A 25,000-nucleotide genomic window follows, 5' to 3' on the forward strand; every position below is an offset into this window, starting at 1 on the left:
TTAACCTTCCCCTATTAATCCACACTCACATCTTTTCTCTTTAAGAACCCTGAAACTCTTTCTTCTACAAAGCACAGCCCACTAATCTCCAACCCTTTTCTGGGAGCCAGGAAACAAAGGCAGGTCCAGGGACTCCTGCCCTTGTCCTCCTTGCTCCCCCTTGAGTCAGCCTGGTCACAGGAGTAAGGTTCAATAAGGCCTCCTACGCACATTTACTGCAAATCTGCTTTTGTGTGGATGCGTGTTCCTGGGAGATCTTAAAACAAAGACCTCAGGACTGGGAGCTGACCAGCAGGGATTACTGTGAATCAGCTTGAATCTCTGGAGTCTCCTGGCCAGCTGAAGCAGACCAGTCTCAGGGGATGGTAACCTAGCAACCACTCAGATCCCTGCAGGCACCATCATCTTGATAACAGTATCTTTATAACAATAGCAATAACTAAGAGTTATGTTAGTTCTAGCTAAGAACAGCTACTGTTTATTGAGCACCTGCTATGTATTAAGCATTTGGCCAAGCACATTACAAACATTATTTTATTAGGTTGGTAGGTATTATTCATACCCTTTTCACAGATAAGAAAACTAAGGCACAGGAGCAGTCAGATAACTTGCTCTAAGTCACACAATTAGTGAGTGGTTCTGGTGCTATCTCCACCAACAACTACAGCACACCCGAGATGGTAGATAGGCTTTGGTCTTCTCATCAGTCAGAGGAGAATAATGCGAGCCTTGCCTGTTTCAATGAGCTCAAAGGGGACCAGTGATGTGAAAAGGCTCTGAAAAACATCAAGTGGGTGATGTAAGGTGGTACCAGAGGAATTCTTTTCTCCACGTTGTATCATAAATTACTTGGGAGGAAATGTCTCACATTGATTTGTTTGTGTCCTCAGAGGGACTACAGAACCTCTCAATAAATATGCATTGAGTGAACAAATGAATAAATACATGTAAATCAGCTTTTGGATCTGGCGGTTATATGTCCCCTCCCAATACATTGAAACTATTTTGCATGAATAATTTTGCTTTAAAATTGCTTTCCTCCAAGTCCCTGGCAAGTACCATGCAGTACCTCTACCTCCTCTTTGAGAAAACCTGACCACCTACAGCCGTGAATCTAAGAGGCTATCTTTCTGATCCCCTGGGCAGAGGTATATGTTTGCTCAAGTGGAAAGGGCAAAAATAAGGAGAGCAAATATTTCATTTGCTGGGAACCAAAATAGAATAACAGCACCAACAATTTTTAAAATGAGATTTTAATTATGGCTCATAGTCTCACTTTTGACAAGATTATTTTTGTGATTCATACATGTATTTATGCATATATTCATATAGCTAGATAGATGTACATTTGCATATATTGTTTTTAAACATCAATCAGAACAGTTGTGCATAGAGGTGGGAAAACCCCTAAAGCCACACAAGCACTCGTGTGGGAGTATGGAAAAAATGGGAAAGGTGGCATTGCATCTGGTCCCATGAAGGGCCCACCTGCTCTCTGAAAGACCATGGTCTGCCCCAGCAGGAAGCATAGGGTCGCTGAAGCTGGAGTTGCCTCTAGGAAGTGTCACCCCCACCAGTTGCCCATGATGGGAACTCAGCTCACACTGGCAGCCAGCTCTGTCCATGCAAACGTTTGGAAAATGAAGCCCTAAGTGGAAATCTGCCAATTTAAATGAAGTGGTGCTGTGTCTGCTCTTCCCTTTGAATCTTAGTGAAATAATCACTGTTTCACATCTTTTATTGCTTTGTCATTAATCTGATATGAGGTGGGGGACAAGGGGATATAAGGGGATATACGGAAACAATTTCCAGGGAAGGAAACATTTTAGCAGGTAACTGAGAACCAGATAATCTTCCTGCTGGTTTGGGTTGGAGGAGAGGGGCTGGGAGATCCACACATCCTGACTTCAGGGTGATCCAGCAGATGGAAGTGGAAGTATGATCCTTGCCATCTGGGTAATGCATGTGTGGACAGTTGGTGGTTAACTCTATCCGCTCTTTGCAAAATAGCATCTGTTACAGCTACCTAGTATCATCCATGACCAAAACCTAGTAGAATTTGTAAACAGCTTGAAAGAGCAGTGAGAAAACTCTTAATCGGGGTCGATTTGTGCTTCCCTTATCAACGTGAATGACACGTTAAAGTAAGATCTCATGACTCACAAGCTTTGGCACGTGTAAGTGATGTCTGAGGCAGGGCTTACCCAGAGGACAAGTATTGGCATTTTAAAGTGATTGAGGACATTTTGATATGCTGTAACCCTTTTTTGATGTTTTGTCCCCCAACATTTTGATATGTTGTCCCCAATTCTATTCACAATGAATAGTTTACATTAACCTGAATGAACCAATAAAACTACTGGGAGATTATTAGTTTTGAAGCATGAAATATGAACAGTGTTAGTTTCATGCACATGCTAATTGCTTTCCACTGGCTCTGCACACAGAGAAGACCTATAGGTTGGAACAACTACTACTGGAGTAGCTGGTGAGATTATGCATATGAAGTGTATTATAGACTGTGAAGTGTTAAGACTGTACAATGGTATACAAATGTGATTGTGGTTATTTATAATAATAGAAACTACCCTGCATGCCCCTTTCCTCCCTCTCTCTGTGACTGCATAGCCTTTACTTATAGCACAAACACACACAGGCAGGTATCTCAAGATTATGTGAGGGAAGCTCTGAAACCTATCCCTTTTCTCTCTCTGGTCCTCATTCATTCTGTGGGGTTCTCTCCTTCTTCTGAGAGGTACATAGGATTCTTACACTTTTTCTCTGGTAACTCAGAAGTCCTCCTGTTCTCCAGGACATCCCTCCAAATCTACCTTCTCCTTCCTTCTGTCCAATCTACTTTTTTTGTGATAGCTTTCCTGGAGGAACCCTTAAATTATTGTGTCCTTGCTCACCAGTGGGTAGACCAGACAGTAGGCACAATGAGGACATTATACTTTCTCTGCACATCTAATCTGTAGCAGAGTTAACTTTAGGGTCCTGTTGCATGTAAGGTGGTGGAGAGGGACAGGACAACAGGTTTTTGTCTGATGTGAGACAAGAGACTATGGCCTTGACTTTCCTGGCGTTGTTGGCTGCTTGGGTGTCACACTCAGCTATTAATCTAGTTTCCTAGGTTTTTGAGCTGCTGATCCTGAGCATGTTACTTGATATCTCCAAACATGTTCTCTAGTTTATAAAATGGGTGTGACAAATAGCCCCTGACTCATAGGGTCACTCTGAAGATTAAATGAGATAATTCCTGTAAGGTGCTTAGACATTCACACATACTAAGTACTCAATAACAGTGGCAATTATGATTCTTCTGTCATCACCTTGTCTTATATATGGACATAAAGTTTGCCATTTTCCTGGACTTCTGAGCCTGGGACCCCAAGAGTCCCTAGGATAGGATTGATGTTTACAAGCAAGTTGGCTAGAGAAATTTGCTTGTTTCAACTTTTGCTGTTAGAGTAAAACTCAAATCACCTTTCATCAGTAATCTGGTGCCACATTAAAAAAAATGATCACAATGATAACAGCTTCTATTTGTGGAAGGTTTGATTCTGTGTGCACTATCTCATTTAATTCATCAGTGCATAGGGATGAGGGACTAATAATCAAACTGGATCCCTTTGACTCTGAACTGAGTAACTGCTTCCTTCGAAGGGAAGGAATACATGAGAACCAGAACACATGGGACCTCAAGATCATGCTCTCAGGCATCAGAGAAACATATCACTGTCATCTTTCAACAAATTATATGAGATTACTTGTGGAAGCTCTATAAGTAAGCACCCATTTCACATATTCCATATTTGTTTCCAAAATAATTTCTAGAAAATTTCAAGATCCTCGTTCCCAAATAAACCCAGCCCAGAGCTGCTTATGAGCAAACCAGCTGACAACCCAAATAAGTGCAAGCCCTTGTCTAACTTGATAGAGCATCTGGGATATTTATAGTAAAACTTGATTTGGCTATCTATGAGCTTTCTTTTTCCTTGAAAAGATTTAGGATGAATCCCAAGCAAGAATAAGTAAATGAAATTTAAAGAAAGATTGAAAAGTAATGAGAAACAAATCACACAAAAAAGAAAAGAAAAGAAAATCGCTTTCAGAGGTATTCAGATTTGGCAAAGAGGTAGAATGTCTCAGCTCATCCCAAAGATAGTGGCATCTTTTTTGCAAATGAGGAGTGTAATTCTGCCTGTTTGCCAAACTGTTTAGCAGAACTCTGAACCAGCATTTCTTCCAAGCCTCTACCCACTAGTTGGCAAGAATGCTGTTAACTAAATGTCCAATCCAATTTAAATTTAATCTGATCCATTGTGTGTGCGTGTGTATCCCTTCAGATAATCTTTGGACACTTTAGGAAAAATATTTAGTCCCTTAGATAGCCCTCCTCCTCCCCTTTCCCTGCTTTCCTACCTACAGTAGATAGAGTGCAATTTTGTGTAAAAGAGTCTTACTTCTTTTTCAGTCAGTTTGGAAAAGAGATTCCCTGGCCTGTGCAGTCCTTGATTATGTGCTAGCTGGTGTCTCCCTTCTCCAGAGTGCTATTCCTGCCCCACATGGGTACTGCTGGCCGCCACACTGGCTGAATTAACTTATGACATGGTCTTTGCTTGGTGAAGGCACAGAAGCTCTCCCTGGGTGAAGTGGACTCTCCTTGACTCTAGCTCTCTGGAGACACTTGAGTGTCTGCTACAACTTTGGCCCAGCCCAGACTCTGCTACAGTTATCTTGCAGTCCCAACAGGCTGACTGGTAGGTCCGCTGGCTATCAATTTGGTACCCATGACCTGTGGGCACTGGCAGTAGCTGGACAAGCTAAATCTGAGAGCTCTGTTCTGTCCGAACCTGCAGTCCATAAGTTGTTGTTGGTAAGTAGGACATCCCAAGAAGTCCTCTTCCTTGAGTTGTTAATGGTATCATCTCTTATCTAGTGATAAGGGATGGGTGAGAGTAATGTATAAAGGCATTTAGTGATGGGTGAGAGTAAATGTATAAAGGCATTTAGCAAATTTTCTATCATGACAGTCCTCTGGTTTTCAAGGCTATTGCTCTGCTGCAAAATCCTAATTTGCATGAGAACAGTAAATATTATATCCAGCATCTCTCTGCAGTCTTTCTGTAATATTTCCCAAACCCTTTCCTATCCCTGCATGTAGATAAAAACCTTTGGCCGACCAAGACCAAGGTGAAGAACTTACGTAAGCAAGAAGAAAGCACATCAATAAATTTTAAATACTATCCCTTTTGCAGATGGAACCCCCACTCCCACCAATTCTACATGCTCCATATTTGTTTCTAAAATTATACCTGAATATTTTAAGAGAGCCTCTTTTCCAAGTAAACTTAGCTGGAGGCTGAGCACCCATTGCACATTTCTGAAAATTCCTGTATGCCATATATATCTGTTAACACCCATCAGGTCTTAGACCAACACCAAAATTATTTACCTCTTTTCCTGGATGAGGGTTGGTAAACAGAGGAGGAAAATCTTATCATTGGTATGAGTGCTATAAGAAAAAAATCCAAAGGGGACACCTGGGTGGCTCAGTCTATTAAGCTTCTGCCTTTAGCACAGGTCATGATCCTAGGGTCCTGGGACTGAGTCCTGCACAGGGCTCCTTGATCAGCAGAGAGCCGGCTTTTCCTTCTGCCTGCTGCTCCACCTGCTTGTGCGCTCGCTCTCTCTCTCTCTCTCTCTCTCTGACAAATATATAAATAAATAAATAAAATCTTAAAAAAAAAAAAAGAATCCGAAGAACACAAATAAATATTCACTTGGTAGTCACTAAACACAGGGAATTTTGGCATTAAGTAGTGTGTGATTTGATCTAAATGAATTGTGAGGGGCAAACAAATAAAGGACAAAGAAGTCTCCTTATGCAGGAGGTGCTGCAAAGTGGATTTGCAAATTCTCCATGCAGGGCGAGCCAAAGGCTTTAAATATATGGGGCTCTGCCTTTAATCTGTGTCTACCTGGGTTTTAACTGTTGATTAAATAAACTGAGAAACATCAACAATACCTAGGAAAGCATGAGGATGCCTGCAGCTATGTTCTATCTATTAAGAAGAAGAAGAAAAAAAAAAGGAACTGACTTGAAATAATGGAACTCGTTTTCACAAGCAAAGCAAAGGGAAAGAGATTGAAGCACAGAACCATAGACCCAGCTGGGGAGAGTATCATAGCAGTGACTGCTCTTTGCAAAGCCCTGCTTGCTAGCAGACAGGCTAGCCAGTGACAGGGGAGCTTTCGCTGGCTGTCAGATCATTTTCAGAAACAGCAATTCATGTCATGCTAATAGCGCAGTCTATAATTAGGTGTATTTATCCATGTCCCTGTGATATGTCTTCTGTGTTTTTATGCTTAGTATCTTCCAAGAACAAATAATCCAGATGAGTTATGAGTCTCTAGAGTGGCAAGTGGGAGTGTGTATGAGTGCTGAAAGCACTGTTATCAAATGATCTCAATGCAATCTTCCTATTTCCAAATATGAGAGTAGATATTGTCTATCTCATGGGAAGCAGTCTTTGGTGCCTACCAGAAAGGATTGGGAAGCAAAACATGTTCTTCTCTCTGCCACAAATTTACTAAGATTGTGCTGTATCTGTATCTTGCTATATTAGATCAAAGGAGTACAACTTCACTATTTATTGATTTCAAGACTGCTTGGAGAGATGATAAATAAGTAAGAGTGATTAGTATATTAACATTGGAAAGTACTTCAAAAGCTATAACAGCTGCTCCAAGTTGAAGAGGCTGAGAGTTGCTGTTTTTCTTCTTTTTAAAATTTCAGCATATTTTGCAACTTAAGAAGGGAGACATTATCATCAGTTGAACTAATTCATTATACATGGACTGTTAAGGCAATTGGAAGAAAATCGGGTGGCCTAGCATTTTACTGGGCTCTGCTCAATTTGATTTTCCATGTCTGTGAGACTTCTGGTGAGGTTGTCCTACCAGAGAATTGACGCAAAAAGACCCCTCTTTGTACTTTTCTCCTTTTCCAGGGAAGCTAAGGAATCAACCAGCTGCTGCCTGGGTTTTTCTTCCTGAGCAATAATGTTATCAATGCATGAATAAGGCACACCCTCCAGATTCCAAGTTCTCTGCTTGAGCTTTCGTGCTACCCTTGAAGCAAGTGTGGGCACCCTCTTACACAGACTGCCAGGCAAGAGACGATGCAACAGTTATAATCTATTTATAAGATAGGTGTTTTTTGGAAGATAGGGATTGGAATCCACTTTTTAAAAACAAATATCTTTTAGTTGCTTACTTATGCAGTAATATCTCATTTAATACTCAGAACTATCCTATAGCTGGGTATTTTTATATCTACAATTTCCAGATAAGATTAAAAGACAAATAAACAAACAAACAACAACAACAACAAAAAAAAAAACTAGGGGCACCTGGGTGGCTCAGTTGGTTAAGCGACTGCCTTTGGCTTAGGTCATGATCCTGGAGTCTCGGGATCGAGTCCCACATCGGGCTCCCAGCTCCATGGGAAGTCTGCTTCTGCCTGACCTTCTCCCCTCTCGTGCTCTCTCTCACTTTCTCTCTCTCAAATGAATACATAAAATATTAAAAAAAAAAAAATACCTGAAGCATAGGGTTAAGTTGATGGGCCAAGTACCCCACAGCTAATATGAGGCTGCAGTGGGGTTCAAACTCTGGTCTGCTGTGGATATAGCCTCTGTCACCACAGTGTCATACTGTTTCAGGCTCCTGGTTCCTGCTTCCTAAACATGCTGCCTCTTCTAACAGCAAGAGAAACATATTTGCACCAAGCTGTCGTTTACTGATATGGGAGAGTAAAATGTTGGTCACTAATCCACTAATTTTACAAAGCCAGGGTCCCTGTCACCTATCCAGGTTATTGACAGTTTTCATCTCTTCCCGATAAAGGCAAAGGATCCCGGATGAGGTTGAGTTTTATTCTTTTGGATTGTGTGTACATATACTCTTATCTCTATCTACATATTTGTCTATCTGTCCCCCTATCTATCTACCTAATCTATGTAAAGTAATAGTCACAAGAAAATACACTTTGATGGAAGTTCAGTTCCATGGCTCACAAAATTTAATAATCAGGGCTACTATCAGTTATTAGTGTTCATTTTGTAGAATTAGGTCCTGTGCCATCACTTTTGTAAAGCTTAAGTTTTCTAAATTCAATTGACCATCAGACTATATCAGAAACTCTGCTATTGAAGTCAAGCTTGGCTAAACACGTCTAATAGAAAGACTGATAAAGCTGTGCACACTCATTAAACTCCAGTGTATGATAAACTGCTTCTTGTGTAAGATACACTCTATCATTTTTCATGGAATTCTGGAGCTGGAAAGACCCGAAATGTGGAACTCCAGCAGCTCAGGAAACTTATTTAAGATGTCAGTGTAAACCGCCTGCATTACATCTTTCCAGAGCTCTTCTCAACCCATGTTTTAGTTCTTCTGGGCTGCTATAACAAAATGCCAGAGACCAGGTGTCTTATAAATGATGGCAATTTATTTCTTGGGGCACCTGAGTGGCTCAGTTGGTTAAGCATTTGCCTTTGGCTCAGGTCATGATCCCGGAGTCGTGAGATCAAGCCCTGCATCAGGCTCCCTGCTCAGTGGAGAGCCTGCTTCTCCCTCTGCCTGCTGCTCCCACTGCTTGTGCTCCCCCTGCTTGTGCTCCCCCTCTCTGTTTCTGTCTCTCTCCCTCTCACTCTATCTCAAATAAATAAATAAAACTTAAAAAAAAGAAAAGAAAACAATTATTTCTCACGGTTTGGAGGCTAGGACACCAAGGCACTAGCAGATTTGACAAGTTCAGTGTCTGGTGAGAGCCCACTTCTGAGACCACTGTCTTTTCACCGTAACCTCACATGGCAAATGAAACAAGGGATCCTCTAAGGCTTCTTTTATAAGGACACTTGACCCAGCATGAGGGCTCTACTTTCAAAACCTCATCACCTCTCCAAGACTCCCCTCCTAAAATCATCATCTAGGAGGTGAGGATTTCAACATATGCATTTTGGGACGGACATAAATATTCAGTCTTATTCACTATGGGCCAAAGACAGACTGCAGGAAAAAATTCACAGGAAAGGAAAGAACCAAGTCTGGAAACACACAGAGAAGAAAGTGCTGTGGGTCCTTGGAAACTGCAAATATTTATGGGGTTTAATCAAAGATTTGAGTGAGTTTTGGTAAAGCCAAGCTTTTGAAATAAAAGGGCAAACATTACAAATTTGGTCAAAATCCCAAAGCTTTGGGATCTAAAGCTCTTCTTTTATCTAAGCTATTCCTGTTATCCAGAGTTAGCAACCCCACCATCAAGATTAGTGTTTCTCGTATTCTTAAGCCAAGTAAAGGCACCCTGAAGATTGTTGGCTGGAAATTTGAATCCGTCTAGAAACCAGCTAATTTCACTAGCAGCCACGAAATGAACAAAACAGGATTGAGCCAGATTCATTTAACCAGCTGGTGATTCAAGCAATATTTATTTGCCTTGTTATTAGGATACCTGCACATACAGGCTACTATCTAATAAGGGTTTAGTCACATTTGTAAATGAAAAAAGAACTTATTTCACAGGAAATTTCTTTTTAATTATGAAATTATCTTTGCTGAATGATTATAATCACAGAAATGGTGGTTCCAAATGGTTGGTAAGGGTCCAGAGGCAGAGGTCATCAAACTCCGTAGTGAAATAGCCTGGCAGGTTAACTGCCTTATTGGCTAACAGTCTGGAAAATATAGCACTTTCAAGCCACAGGTAAATTGGATTATTTTTAAGACAGGTAAGAATGAGATGTATTTCTGCCCATCTATTATGTCACCATGAATTTTTTTTTTACAATTTTCCTTGCTTCCCTTTCTGTGGTAGTAAAGCAAATTGAATGGTTAGTTGCCGTGTGATCTTTAGCCGAACATAAAAATTCCAAATGAAACAAAGAGTCTATTTTTGGCCTTTATCCAGTAAGTATTTAAACTCCTTTTTTAAATGGTCTTTCTTGTTTTATATAATGATGGTAATACAAATTCCTGCTCATTACATCTTTAATATATGTTTATAGCTGTTGGGAAAATTAACAACATCAGCTAGCACTTAATGTTAGTTTATTTTCTGAGCAGGGCTATCGATACTGTGGATGACAATTCAACCATACATGTATAGAATAAATCATCAGGCTTCTTGAATTTCTTTTATATAAAAGGCTGCAGTTCGCATGGATACGAAGAGGTTTGAATTTTAAGATTCTCAAGAGTTTTACTATATCCTTTCCTTTTCCTCGTCTACAGTAAAATGATGGAAACATAAAAGACAGTACATTTTTTTTACTCTTTATTTTTACTTATTTACTTTTTCAGGTATAATTAACATATAGTGTTATATTAGTTTCATGTGTATAACATACTGACTAAACAATTCTATAAATTTCTCAGTGCTCATCAGGATAAATGTACTATTAATTCCCTTTATCTATTTCACCTATCCCTTCACCAGCCTCCCCTCTGGCAACCACCAGTTTGTTCTCTTTATTTAAAGAGTCTCTCTCTTTTTTTTTTTTTCTTGGTCTCTTTTTTTGTTTGCTTTTTCATTTGTTTTGTTTCTCAAATTCCACGTATGAGTAAAATCATAGAGTATTTGTCTTGCTCAGACTGACTTATTTCACTTAACATTATACTCTCTAGGTCCATACATGTTGTTGCAAATGACATTTCATTCTTTTGTTTGGCTGAGTAATATGTGTATGTGAGTATGTGTGTGTGTGTTTGTGTGTACCACCTCTTCCTTATTCATTCATTTACTGATGAACACTTGGAGTATTTCCATATCTTTGTCATTTTAAATAAATCTGCAATAAACATAGGTTGCATATATCTTCTTGAATTAGTGTTTTTATTTTCTTTGTGCAAATACCCAGCAGTGGAATTATTGGATCATATGGTAGTTCTACTTTTATGTTTTTGAGGAACCTCCATTCCAGTTTTGACAGTGGCTGCACCAATTTGCCTTCCTACCAGTAATGTATATGGGTATCTTTTTCTCCACATTCTTGCCAACCCTTGGTATTTCTTGTGTGTGTGTGTCTGTGTATGTGTGTGTTGTTTTGGTTTGGATTTTTTTTTTTTTAAGCTATCTAGTTATATCTCATTGTCATTTTAATTTGCATTTCCCTGATGATTAGTGATGTTGAGCATCTTTTCATGTGTCTGTTGACCATCTGTACGTATTCTTTGAATAAATATCTATTTAGGTCCTCTGCCCATTTTTAATTGAATTATTGGTGGGGGGTGTGGTGAAGAATTGCACAAGTTCTTCATTCAGTTGGGACATTAACCCTTTATTAGACATAACATTTGGAAATACCTTCTCAGTAATTGCCTTTTGTATTGTTGATGGTTTCCTTTGCTATGCAAAGGCTTTTTATTTTGATGTCATCCAAGCAGTTTAACTTTTTGTTTCTTTTTTCAGAGGAGACATATTGGGAAAAATGTTTCTATGGCTGATGACAAAGAAATTACTGCCTGTTTCTTACTAGGAATTTTATGGTTTCAGGTCTCACATTTAGTTCTTTAATCCATTTTGAATTCTTGCACATGGTGTAAGAAAGTGGTTCAGTTTCATTCTTTTGCATGTAACTGTCCGGTTTTCCTAGCATCATTTGTCTTTTTCCTATTTATATTCTTGACTCCTTTGTCATATATTAATTGACCATAAAAGCATGGGTTTATCACTGGGATCTCTATTATGTTCCATTGATCTATGTGTGTGTTTTTGTGTCAGTGCCATACCATTTTGATTACTACAACTTTGTAGGTATATCTTGAATCTGGGATTGTGATACTTTTAGGTTTGTTCTTTTTTTTTTTTTTTTTTTTTTTTTAAGATTTTATCTATTTACGCGACAGACAGAGATCACAAGTAGGCAGAGAGGCAAGTGGAAAGAGAGGGGGAAGCAGGCTTCCTGCAACGCAGAGAGCCCATTGCAGCGCTCGATCCCAAGATCCTGGGACCACGACCTGAGCCGAAGGCAGAGGCCTTAACCCACTGAGCCACCCAGGCGCCCCAGGTTTGTTCTTTTTTAAGATTATTTTGGCTATTGAAGGTCTTTTATGGTTCCATACAAATTCTAGGATTATTTATTTTAGTTCCGTGAAAAATGTTGTTGGTATTTTGTTAGGAATTGCATTAAATGCGTAGATTGCTTTGGGTAATATAGACACTTTAACAATATTTTTTCTTCTAATCCATGAGCTTGGGATGTCTTTCCATCTGTCTGTGCCATCTTCTATTTCTTTCATCATGTAATTTTTTAAAATTTATTTTTTATTTTCAGCATAACAGTATTCATTATTTTTGCACCACACCCAGTGCTCCTTGCAATCCGTGCCCTCTATAATACCCACCACCTGGTACCCCGACCTCCCACCCCCCACCCCTTCAAAACCCTCAGATTATTTTTTTTTTAATTTTCTCTGTTTTATTGGTTGACCCATTCATTATTTAGTAACATTTTATTTGGCTCTCATGTATTTATGTTCATTCCAGATTATTTTCTTGTGATTGATTTCTAGTTCGTACCATTGTGGTCAGAAAAGAAGCATGATATGATTTCAGTCTTTTTTAATTCATTGAGATTGTATTGTGACCTAACATATGAGTTCTTCTGGAGAATGTTGCATGTGCACTTGAAAAGAATGTGTATTCTTCTGCGTAAGGTTAGAATACTACAAATATATTTATTATGTCCATATGGTCCAATGTGTCATTCAAAACCACTATATCCTTGTTGATTTTCTGTCTGGATAATCTATTCATTGATGTAAAGTGGGTGTGAAATTCCCTACTATTATCATATTACAGTAAATTTCTACCTTTATGTTTGTTAAAAGTTGCTTTATGCATTTTGGTATTCTCATGCTGGATACATAAATATTCACAATTTTTATATCCTCTTGTTGGATTGTTTCCTTTATCATTATGTAATATCCTCCTTTGTCCTTTATTAGTCTTTGTTTTAAAGTCTATCCTACCTGTATAATTATCGCTAATCCAGCTTTCTTTTGCCTTGTAGGCAACATGTAGATGAGTCTTCCATTTTTATCCATTCCATCACACTATGTCTTTTCATTGGAACATTTAGTCCATTTACTTCAAAGTAATTGATAGATATGTACTCACTTAGTGATAAGTATGTAGTTGCTTTACAGCTGTCTTTGTAGTTCTCTGTTCCTTCCCTTTCTCTCTTCCCTTGTGGTTTGATGGTTTTGTTAGTGATATGCTTGGATTCTCTTTATTTTTTGTGTATCTGTTATAGGTTTTTGATTTGTGGTTACTACTAGGCTCAAACATAACATCTTACACATATAGCAGTCTATATTAAGTTGATGGTCACTTAAGTTTGAACCCATTCTAAAAGCACTAAGGTTTTGGCACACCTGGGTGGCTCAGTCGGTTAGGCATCCGCTTGGTTTTAGTTCAGGTCATGATCTCAGGGTTATGGGATTGAGACCCACGTTACTATCCATACTCAGCAAGGAGGCTGCTTGAAGATTCTTTCCCTCTGCCACACCCCCACTCTCTCTCTCTCTCTCTCTCTCAAATAGAGAAAATCTTTAAAAAATTTTTAAAAATAAAAGCACTAAAGTTTTACTCCCATCATTCACCCAAAGCATGGTGTCATACTTCACATCCTTTCTAAAAAAAGATTACTTATTCATTTATTTTTAATTTATGTTTAAACTCCTGTATAATTAATGTACAGTGTTATATTAGTTTCAGGTGTACGATATTGTGATTCAACGATTCTATATATCACTCAGTGCTTATCACAATAATTATATTCTTAATCTCCTTCAGTTATTTCACCCATCCCCTCACCCAATTCCCCTCTGGTTTGATCTCTATATTTGTTCTCTATATTTGAGTCTGTGTTTTTGCCTCTTACACTTTATACTGTTTTATTTTGTGAATCCCTTGATTTATTTTTACAGATATAATTGATTTTACTGTTTTTACACTCTAACATTTATACTCATTTTATAAGTGATTAATATGCTAGTTTTATTCTGTTTGTATTTACCTAAGAAATTTTTTTTCCTTTCCTAATTTTCTTATTTCTGATTATGGCTTTTTCGTTCCACTCAAATAATTTCCCTTTAACATTTCTTACAAGAAGAACTGGTTTAGTAGTAATGAATTTTTTTTTTTAAATTTCTGTTTGTCAGGAGAGCTCTTTATCTGTCCTTGTATCCTGAATGATAGCCTTGCTAGATGGAGTATTCTTGGTTGCAGGTTTGCTTTTGGTTTTAATCCTTTTTGCCACTTTGAATATATTGTGTCCCTTTCTTCTGAGCTGAAAGTTTCTGCCGAAAAATCAGCCTTACAGGTTTCCCTTGCATGTAACTGTTTTCATTTCTCGTGCTGTTTTTAAAATTCTCTCTTTATTACTGCTTTTTGCCATTTTAATTATGTGCCTTGTTGTGGACCTCCTTGTTTAATTCTGTTGAGTGCTTTTTGTGGCCTCCTGGATCTAGATGTCTGTTTCTTTCCCCAGATTAGGAAAAATTTTCAGTTATTATTGCTTCAAATAAATTTTCTGTCCTCTTGCTTGTCTTCTGCTTCTGGTACTCCTATATTGCAAATGTTATTATGCTTGATGATGTTGCTGAGCTTCCTTAACATATTCTCATTTTTTATTGTTCTTTTTATTTTTTGTTGTTCAGCTTGGTTGCTTTTCATTACTCTTTCAGCTCACTAACCCATTATTTTGCCTCCTCTAATCTGCTGTTGATTTCCTTTAGTGTATTTTTTCATTTCACTTATTGAGTTCTTCATCTCTGGCTGGTTATTTTTTATATTTGATACCTCTTTGTTGAAGGTTTCACTGAGTTCCTCCACTTTTTTTTCAAGTCCAGTAATGATCTTTATGACCATTACTTTGAATTCTTTATTCAGCATATTGTTTATCTCCATTTTATTTAGCTCTTTTGCTATGGTTTTGTCCTATTCTCGCACTTAGAACATATTCCTCTATTTCCTCATTTTATCTAACTCTCTATGTTCATTTCTATGTATCAGGAAAATCAGTTATGTCTCCTGACCTTGAAAGTAGTTGACTTATGAAGAATAAGTCCTATGGTGTCCTGTAGAGCAGTATCCCCTGTTCATTAAAATGAGGCACTTCAACAGTGTCTCCTTAGTGCACTACCTGTACTCTACTATTGTACCTGAGCTCCATTTGCCTTCAGTCCAATTGACTGTAATGGCCCACTTTGTCTGTTGTGGGTTAGGTTTGGTCCTTGTGCTGTTAAGGGGCCAGTTTGGAGCCATTGTGGGCCATTGTAGTTGGGCAGTGTCAGTAATCATACCACATGCCTGTCCTCAGTTCATTTCTTGGAGTTTTGCTTGCACTGAACTGGTGAGTGCTCTTCCTGCATTGTCTTCTGAGAGGCTTACCTTGGTGGATAGGGCCAGCAGTCACACCAGATGCCTGCCCCAGTCATTCTGCTGGGGTTGCAGATGCACTGATCAGGAGGGCACTCTCTCTGCACTCTCTGCCTGCCAGTTATAAGGTTTGGCTACTAGGACTGCTAGTATCCTATTATGATATCTTCCCCTCATACCAGGGCAGGAATGAATTTGGAGTGGTACTGGTGTCTGCTGGGACTGTTTGCAGGATGAGATGTGGTAGGAGCCACTTTGAAGAGACCCCTGCCAAGTAGGGCAGGTTGGATGAGAAGTATCTGCAGAAGAATGCAGGGGTAGGGTATGTTGTGTTAGCAAGGTATGTTTAACAGCATTCCCACTAGTTCCAACAGGTGTCTGGCTCTCTAGGTTTGGGGAGTGGAGAAATGGCACCCACCAGCTCTTTTGTTTTTGGAGAAGTCTCCTAAAAATCCCTCCCCCTTCAACACATGTAGAATATCATACTTTTAAAAAGTACATATTTACACAGAATCTTTGCCTTTCACTTCACCAAAGTAAAACTTATGTAAACAAATAAATATAAGTGAGACATGGTATTTTAATAAGATTCAAGGCTAGTAAATAACTCATTAGCATTAATATATTGAAGTAAATCCATTTCTACCTAGAAACAGTAGTCAAGAACACCAGTATAAATGTGAAGTGCTAAGATGCTAATTAACTGAAAGCCAAGTATCAGAGGGAGTAAACTGAATTTGTAATTTAGTATCTATCTGCTGTATGCTTAGTGGTCAAAAATAATTATTTTTATTTGCCTGAGATCACTGACAGAAAATGATTGGTACATGGTAAAGCACTAAACACATGATTGGTACATGGTGAAGCACGAAACACATGTAAGAAGTGACAATGATTAAAATTGTCAATCTTTTAATTTTTTTCACTCATTTTACATTTTACTCATCATTCTAGCAACTTAGTTTTTCAGACCAATAATTGTTTGCCTGAGGAGTAGTATCACTAATTCCTTGGGGGAAGGGGGGAAAAAAAAAACCACAGACCTTACGGTAACCATTATAATTAAAGGAGACAGCTCAACCAAAACAAGAAAATACTGTCTTACTTCAAACTGCTATAACAAAATACCATATTCTGGGTGACTTCAACAACAAACATTTCCTTCTCATAGTTCTGGAAGCTGGGAAATCCAAGATCAAGGGGCTGGGAGATTCCTGTGTCTGGTGAAAACCCATTTCCTGGTTTACAGATAGCCATGTTCTTATGGTATTTCCATGGTGCATATACTTAGAGAAAGAAAGCTCTCTGGTCTCCAAGATCACTAATCCCACCATGAGGGTTTTGCCTAATCTAAGCATCTAAGCCTAATTACCTCCCAAAGACCTCTCCTCCAAATACCATTACACTGGGGATTAGAGCTTCAACATATGAATATTGAGGGGACACAAACATTAGTCCTTAGCAAACACATACTGTGATGATGGGAACATACAAGATCCTGGGAAGGGAAAAAAACAGTCCCACTCCCGAATATCACCCAGAGGTCTAACTATTTCAAAAGTTTGCTTAAAAGCCTACTCTTCCTCCTGATAAGCTGTTAGCTAATGACTTGTTTCAGGGTATTAAGAACAGCTAACACTTACCTTGGGTCAGGAACTGTTATAATCCCTTTACATATGATACCTAACTTAATTTATATTTAGCTCTAGTAGTATACTGTGCATTAGGTATTATTACTATCTTTTCATTTGGTAAGTGACTGGCAGAGTTGGGATTTACATCCAGGCAGTCTGGTGGCAATAGTGTTTTAACGATTATTTTGTTCTTTGAAGTCTTCCCTTACCCTCACCTGTTACCAGATCCTGTCCTTTAATTTCTTCTTCTGTATTCCCACTGATTTCAGTAACTCACTTGGGCCATTACATGAGCTCCCTCCCCAGTGAGACACAAAATATACAAACAGAAAATGGCCAGACCACATGTAAAGACAGAACTGTGACTTGCAGTCTGCAACAATTAGTCCAGAAAATCAACCCATGATCTTCAGTAGCCAGCCCATGTCTGTAAGTCAGACTTATAGGAAGTCAAAACATTATCTCTAGTAGCAGTCCAGGAGGCCTACCAATAACTTCTGTAACAATTGGCCCCAAACAGCCAGACTTGATTAATAACTGAATGTTTCCTTAATTTTTGTCCCATTTCCAATTAGAACCAACCAGAGAAAGCCAAATACGCACCCTCTACTCAGTCACACAGGATGCCCCACTTTCAGTTAGCCCACCTACTCTTCCCTGTGCCTCCAATAAGGGCATACCTGAAGTCTTCCCTTTTTCTTTCTTTTTTTTTTTTTCCCCCCCACTCTGCTTCCTGCCTTTGTGTCTGCAAACAGTGATGGCTAACTTTGTTATCCTTTGGGTAAATACCTAGTAGCACGATTGATGAATAGTAGGGTAGTTCTATTTTTACCTTTCAAGGGAACATCCCCACTGTTTTTCCAGAGTGGCTGCACCTGTTTGTATTCCCACCCAAGCTGTAAGAGGGTTCCCCTTTCTCCACATGCTCACCAAGAGGTGTTTTCTGTGTTGTTAATTTTAGCCATTCTGACTGGGTGAGGTGAAATCTCATTGTGGTTTTGATTTGTATTTCCCTGGAGATAAGTGATATTAAGCATCTTTTCATGTGTCTGTTAGCCATTTATATGTCTTCTTTGGAAAAATGTCTATTCATGTCTTCTGCCTATTTTTTTTACTGGATTATTTGTTTTTAAAAGTCTGTTCAGTTTTATAAGTTCTTTATATATTTTGGATATTAACCCTTCATAAGATATGTCATTTGCAGATATCTTCTCCCGTTCCATAGGTTGTCTTTTAGTTTTGTTGATGGTTTCTTTCACTGTACAAAAGCTTTTTATTTTACTTTTGCTTTTGTTGCCCTTGCCTCAGATGGCATATCTAGTAAAAAGTGCTATGGTCAATGTCAAAGAGGTTACTGCCTGTGTTCTCCTCTAGGATTTTGATGGTTTCCTATATCACTTTTAGGTCTTTCATCCATTTTGAATTTATTTTGTGTATGGTGTAAGAAAGTTGTCCAGTTTCATTCTTTTGCATGTTGCTGACCAGTTTTCCCAACACTATTTGTTGAAGAGACTATCCTTTTTCCATTAGATATTCTTTCCTGCTTTGTTGAAGATTACTTGACCATATAGTTCAGGTCCTGGGTTTTCTATTCTTTTCCATTGATCTGTGTGTCTGTTTTTTTGTTTTTTTTTTTTTTTTTTTTTTTTTTTTTTTTTGCCAGTACCATACTGTCTTGATCACTACAGTTTTGTTATATAATTTGAAGTCCAGAATTGTGATGCCTTCAGCTTTGGTTTTTATTTTCAAGGCTGCATTGGCTATTTGGGGTCTTTTGTGTTTCAATACAAATTCTAGGATTGTTAGTTCCAACTCTATGACAAATGAAATAATAGGGTTAGAACTTGTATAAGGATTGCATTAAATGTGTAGATTGCTTTGGATAGTATAGATACTCTAATAATATTTGTTCTTCCAATCCATGAACATGGAATGTTTTTCCATTTCTTTCTGTCCTCTTCAGTTTCTTTCATCAGTGTTCTACAGTTTTCAGAGTACAGATCTTTCATTGGTTTGGTTAGGTTTATTCCTAGGTATTTTATGGGTTTTGGTGCTATTGTAAATGGGATTTATTCCTTGATCGCTCTTTCTGCTGCTTCATTATTGATATGTAGAAATGCAACATATTTCTTGTACATTGATTTTGTATTTTGAGACTTTACTGAATTCATGTATCAGTTCTAGCAATATTTTGGTGTGGTCTTTCAGGTTTTCTACAGAGTATCATGTCATCTGCCAATAGCCAAAGTTTGACTTCTTTCTTGCTGATTTAGATGCTTTTATTTGTTTTTGTTGTCCTATTGCTGATTACTTCCAATATTATCTTAAATAACAATGGTGAGAGTGGACATTCCTATCTTATTCCTGATCATAGAGGAAAAGCTCTCAGTGTTTCCCCATTGAGAATGATATTAGCTGTGGGTCTTTCATATATGGCCTTTATAATGTTGAGGTATGTTCCCTCTATCCCTTCTTTTTTGATGGTTTCGTGTTTTGTTTTTTTTTAAATCAAGAATAGATGCTGTACTTTGTCAAATGCTTTTCCTCCATCTTTGAGGGGATTATATGCTTCCTAACCATTCTTTTATTAATGTGGTATATCACATGGATTGATTTGCAAAAACTGAACCACCCTTTCAGACCAGGAATAAATCCTACTTGGTAAATAATTCTTTTAATATACTATTGGATTTGATTTTCTATTATCTTATTGAGAATTTTTGCATCCATGTTCATTAGTGATACTGGTCTCTAATTCTTCTTTTTAGTGAGGTCTTTGTCTGGTTTTGTAATCAATGCTGCATCTACAATGCTAGCCTTGTAGAATGAGTTTGGAACTTTTACTTCCATTTCTATTTTTTGGAATACTTTGAGAAGAATAAGTATTAACTCTTCTTTAAGTGTCTGGTAGAATTCCCCTAGAAAGTCATCTGGCATTGGGATTTGTCTCTTGGGAGATTTTTGATTATCCATTCAATTTCTTTGTTGGTTATGAGTCTATTCACATTTTCTATTTCTTCCTGTTTCAGTTTTGATAGTTCATAAGTTTCCAGGAATTTATTCATTTCTTCCAGATTGTCCAATTTTTTGGCATATAATTTTTCATAATATTCTCATATAAATGTTTGTGCTTTTGTAGTGTTGGTTGTGATCTCTCCTCTTTCATTCATGATTTTATTTATTTGGGTTCTTTCTCTTTTCTTTTTCATAAGTCTGGATAGGAGTTTACAATTTTAATTCTTTCAAAGAACCAACTCCTAGTTTCATCAATCCATTCTACAATTTTTTGTTTTTTGTTTCTATAGCATTTATTTCTGCTCTAATCTTTATTATTTCTCTTCTTCTGTTGGCTTTAGGCTTTGTTGTTCTTTTCTAGCTCCTTTAGGTTTAAGGTTATGTTGTGTATTTTAAGATTTGTCTTCCTTCTTGAGGTAAGCCTGCATTACTATATAATTCCCTCTGACCACTTTTGCATCATCCCAAGGATTTTGGACTGTCATGTTTCATTTTTATTTGTCATGTTTCATTTTTATTTCTTCTTTAGTTTTCTGTTTAACCCATTCATTCTTTAGTAGGATGCCCTTTACCCTTTATGTATTTGTGGTCTTTACAAATTTTTTTCTTGTGGTTGACCTCAGGTTTCATAGCATTATGGTTAGAAAATACGCATGGTATGATTTCAGTCTTTTTGTATTTGTTGAGGTCTGATTTGTGACCCAGTAAGTGATCTCTTCTGGAGTGTTTCATGTGCACTCAAAAAGAATACGTATTCTGTTGCTTCAGGATGAAATGTTCTGAATATATCTATTAAGTTCATCTGGTCCTTATCATTCAAAGCCATTATTTCCTTGTTGATTTTTTTTGCTTAGATGATCTGTCCATTGCCATAAGGGAGGTATTAAAGTCCCACTATTACTGTATTATTATCAATGGGTTTCTTTATGTTTGTTATTAATTGATTCATATATTTGGGTGCTCCCAAGTTGGGGGCATAAATATTGACAATTGTTAGATCTTCTTGTTGGATACATCCCTTTATTATGATATTGTGCTCTTCGTCATCTCTTGTTACAATGTTTGGTTTAAGAGTTAGTTTGTCTGATAGGATTATTGCTACTCTGGCTTTCTTCTGATGTCCATTAGCATGACAAATGGTTCTCCATCCTTTCACTTCAATCTGCATCTGTCTTTAGGTCTAAAATCAGTCTCTTATCAGTAGCATATAGATGGGTCTTATTTTTTTATTCATTCTGATACCCTATGTCTATTCATTGGAGCATTTAGTCCATTTACATTCAGAGTGATTACTGATAGATATGAATTTAGTGCCATTGTATTACCTATAAAGTCATTGTTTCTGGAGATTTTCTCTTTTCCCTTCTTATCTTTGTTGCTTTCAGTCTTTCCCATTCAAAGAGTCCCCTTTATATTTCTAGCAGGGCTCATTTTATGGTCATAAACTCCTTTAGTTTTTGTCTGGCTGAAAAACTATTTATTCTGCTTCTATTCTGAATAAAAGCCTTGCTGGACAGAGTATTCCTGGCTGCATATTTTTTCCCATTCAGCACACTTAATATATTATGCCACTTTCTTCTGGTTTGTTAAGTTTCTGTGGATAGGTCTGCTGGTGACCTTATTTGTCTTCCCTTGTTAGTTAGGGATTTCTTTTCCCTTGCTGCTTTTAGGATTTTTTCCTCATTTTTGTGTTTTGCAAATTTTACTATAATATGCCTTGGTGTTGGCCTGCTTTTATTGATTTAATGGGAGTTCTCTGTACTTCATGAATTTGGATATGTTTCTTTCTCCAGATTGGGGAAGTTTTCAGCTACAGTTTGATCAAGTAAAACTTCTGCCCCCTTTTCCCCTCTTTTCTTCTGGGACTCGTATGCTATAAACGTTATTACACTTTATAGAGTTGCTGAGTTCTCTAAGTCTACATTTGTGATCCAGTATTTTTCTTTCTCTCTTCTTTTCAGTTTCATTATTTTCCATAATTTTATCTTTTATATTACTGATTCATCCCTCTGATTCTTCCATCCTTGTGGCCATTATATCCAGTTGGTTTTGCATCTCAGTTATAGCATTTTTTTATTTCAGCCTAACTAGATTTTAGATCTTTTATCTCTGTGGTAAGTAACTCCCTGGTATTTTCTGTTTTTCTCATGCCCAGCTAGTATCCTTATGTTTAAATTCTGGATCAGGCATATTACTTAGATATGCTTCCATTAGATTCTTGGATGTGACTTTTTCTTCTTCTTTCTTTTGGGATGAGTTGTTCTTACTTGGCAATTTTTCTAGGTCACAATCTTCTACTCTGTTATGAAAACCTGTTATGTTTCATGCTCCTGAGAGTAATGACTTTATTAAGAAGGGATCCTACACTGTCCAGGGCCTAGTGCTTCAAGAAGTGTTTCTGGTATATGCTGTGTGCACTCTACTGTTGTGCTTTGGCTGCTCTTTTCCTCAAGTCAGTCCTTTGCAAAGTTTCTCCTTGCTTACAGTGGGGAGTGTTTGGACCTTGTCCAGTGTGTGGTAAATTCCAACTAGGTGTGCTTTGGTCTGCCTGTTAAAATAAGCCTGATCTTATTTCCACTAGAGTTGAAGCTTTGTGGCACTCTATGGTTATTAGACTTGGTACATGTTGGGGGTGGGGAGATATTTGTGCTGGTCTTCTAGGGGGAGGGTCCTATCACTGCTCTACCTCTCAGGCATCCCTCCCCAGTAAAAAAGCATCTGCAGAGTGCAGGGGGATAGGGCTTGGCATAAGTAGCTGAAGTCTTCACAGTGGATGCTGTGCTGCTTACCGAAGTCCCTTCATGCTGGTGGGTGGATAAAAATGGCACCAGTCCTCTCTCTCCTCCTTGGAGAAGGGAGTTCATGCATGCCACTGTCCAGGAAGCCCTCACAAAAGAGTGAACAATCTTCCCTCATTTGTCCCTGGCATCCCTCAGCTCTCTGCCTTCACCCTGTCTGTGTCTGCACTGTCTACCCACCTGGAGGCACAGTGCACCTGTGTTTTATGTCAGGCACATCAGCTGAGTTTCAAAACTCCAAATTTGAGGAACCCAGCACAGCACAGACCCATGCTGATCCTTGGGGCAGGGTGGTGGAGGTGGGGGGTAGGGTCTTGCCATACTGGGACTGGTGCCATTTCGTCTCAGAAGGGAAGTCACATGAAGGTACAGGAGCTTGGAGTTTAGAATAAAACACAGCAAAAAGCCAGCATCCAAGTTTACTGCCCTCAGCAGGTGTTTTTACCCCTATGCTAATGAATGGGGTAATGCAATGGTGACCACTGGCTCTTTTGTCCCCTGAGAGGCAGTGCCACCTCTCTTGCATACACTCCAAAAACAGGAACTATCTCTCCCATTGCAACCCAGGGAATTCTCACAGGGAATTCTCACACCATACTATCTGCTCCCAGAATTCTGCCCTCCTTTCCCACAGAAGCACTGCTATGCCCACTGGGCTCCACACAAGCACAATGCAGATTTCTATAACTACTGTCTTTGTGTTCTGCTGGTCATAAAAGCTCACAATAATCAGCCCCTCTTATTTTCTCAGCCAATGCTTTTGGGGAAGTGTTTTTCTTATGTGAAAACTGTGCTCGTTCTCTCTCTCTCTCTGTCTTTCTCTTTTTTTTTCACCTCCTACCTTTCACAATGTGGCCTCTTTTCTCCCTTTAAGTATACAGTTTGTTCCCTCGGTCCATTGATTTCTCAGTCATAGTTTGGAATGATTTGATATTTATCTAGCAATGTTCAAGGGAGGAGGCAAGTATAGGGTTCCACTACTATTCTGTCATCTTAACTCTTCAACATTTGCTGATTATTTAACATGGAAAAAGCAGCTGCCCTGTTTGCTTCCCAGGGTGGCTATGGGGACAGCATATGTGATATAACCATAACAAGGAAGCCCAGATAACCCATCTATTATCCCCAGAGCCATAGGAGTTGTCCTTATATTCTGTGGTGTTGCTCCCAGAGATGGAAACTGAGTTGCTTAAGCATCAATCTGGCTGAAATCTGAAGGAGTATACAAAGTGAATAATCCATTTTCCCCAACATAAGAGTGTTAGTGTTATCTATCTGGCTGACTACCTCTACCTTCCTTTTGGGCAGTCCCTAGAATCCTGTTATTTTTCTCCAGACCTACAGTCAGACCCTCTGCAGTCTCCTTGGGAAGACCCTCTCCACCCTCACTGATCTGTTCCTGGCTGACTTCTGGCTCTGAGGACATACTTTTTGGCTGCTAATGGGCCTCTACAACTTGAAACTCCAGTTTCCCTGCCAACTTTCAGAGTCTGTCCATAATATACCTGGATGAATTAAATACTGTTGTCATCGCTTTTAGATTACTTATAATCAGCTGGAGTGTGAAGCAATGTGAGTCTAGACCCACTTTTCTGCTTGTTCCCATTAACTTTTGGATCTCAGGTCCTGGTCAGACTTTCCATGGTCAGAGCTGTCTTTCAGGTCCTCAGGTATAGAGCTAATGGATTACGCTTTTGTTTTAGCCAATGTTAAGTGAGACTACCATTCAAATTTATCGTAAGTGAAGGATCATATGGTGATGTGTGCACAACCCAAATATAAAGCTTAAATTAAAATGAAACTCGAAGAGACATTATAGCAAATTTCTTAAACATGTAGGATTTAGAATCAAATAGAGTTGGATTTAAATCCTTGTTCCACCATTCCAAGCTGTAAGAGCACGGATAAGTTACTCATATTCTTGGTAAAATTGAAATAATGCAAAAAGAACTGTCTTATTCGGTCATTCATAGGGCTAAATGAGGTAAAGAGAGTAAAATTCTTAGCCCAGTTCCAGACACATTATAAGCCTTTGTGGTTATCTTAATTCTTAGGATTACTTTTCTTGGAGTTTGGACCTTTGTATAGTATTTTTGAACTTT

General features: G+C 38.4%; 1 long non-coding RNA gene across 2 annotated transcripts in view; it reads left to right on the top strand.

Annotated features, from left to right (window-relative positions):
* The window catches only part of LOC116574461, a 44,987-nt gene extending 20,671 nt beyond the window's left edge, over nucleotides 1-24,316 (top strand). Inside the window, exon 3 of one of the 2 annotated variants that reach the window (XR_004279324.1) lies at nucleotides 24,235-24,316. This is a non-coding gene — a long non-coding RNA (uncharacterized LOC116574461). Of the gene's footprint in view, nucleotides 1-4,477; nucleotides 4,606-24,234 lie in introns of those variants that run through there. The other variant, XR_004279325.1, reaches the window with a different exon arrangement.
* Nucleotides 24,317-25,000: the final 684 nt, after the last annotated feature.

This window comes from Mustela erminea, chromosome 15 (assembly GCF_009829155.1).
Source record: "Mustela erminea isolate mMusErm1 chromosome 15, mMusErm1.Pri, whole genome shotgun sequence".
NCBI classification, from domain to species: domain Eukaryota; kingdom Metazoa; phylum Chordata; class Mammalia; order Carnivora; family Mustelidae; genus Mustela; species Mustela erminea.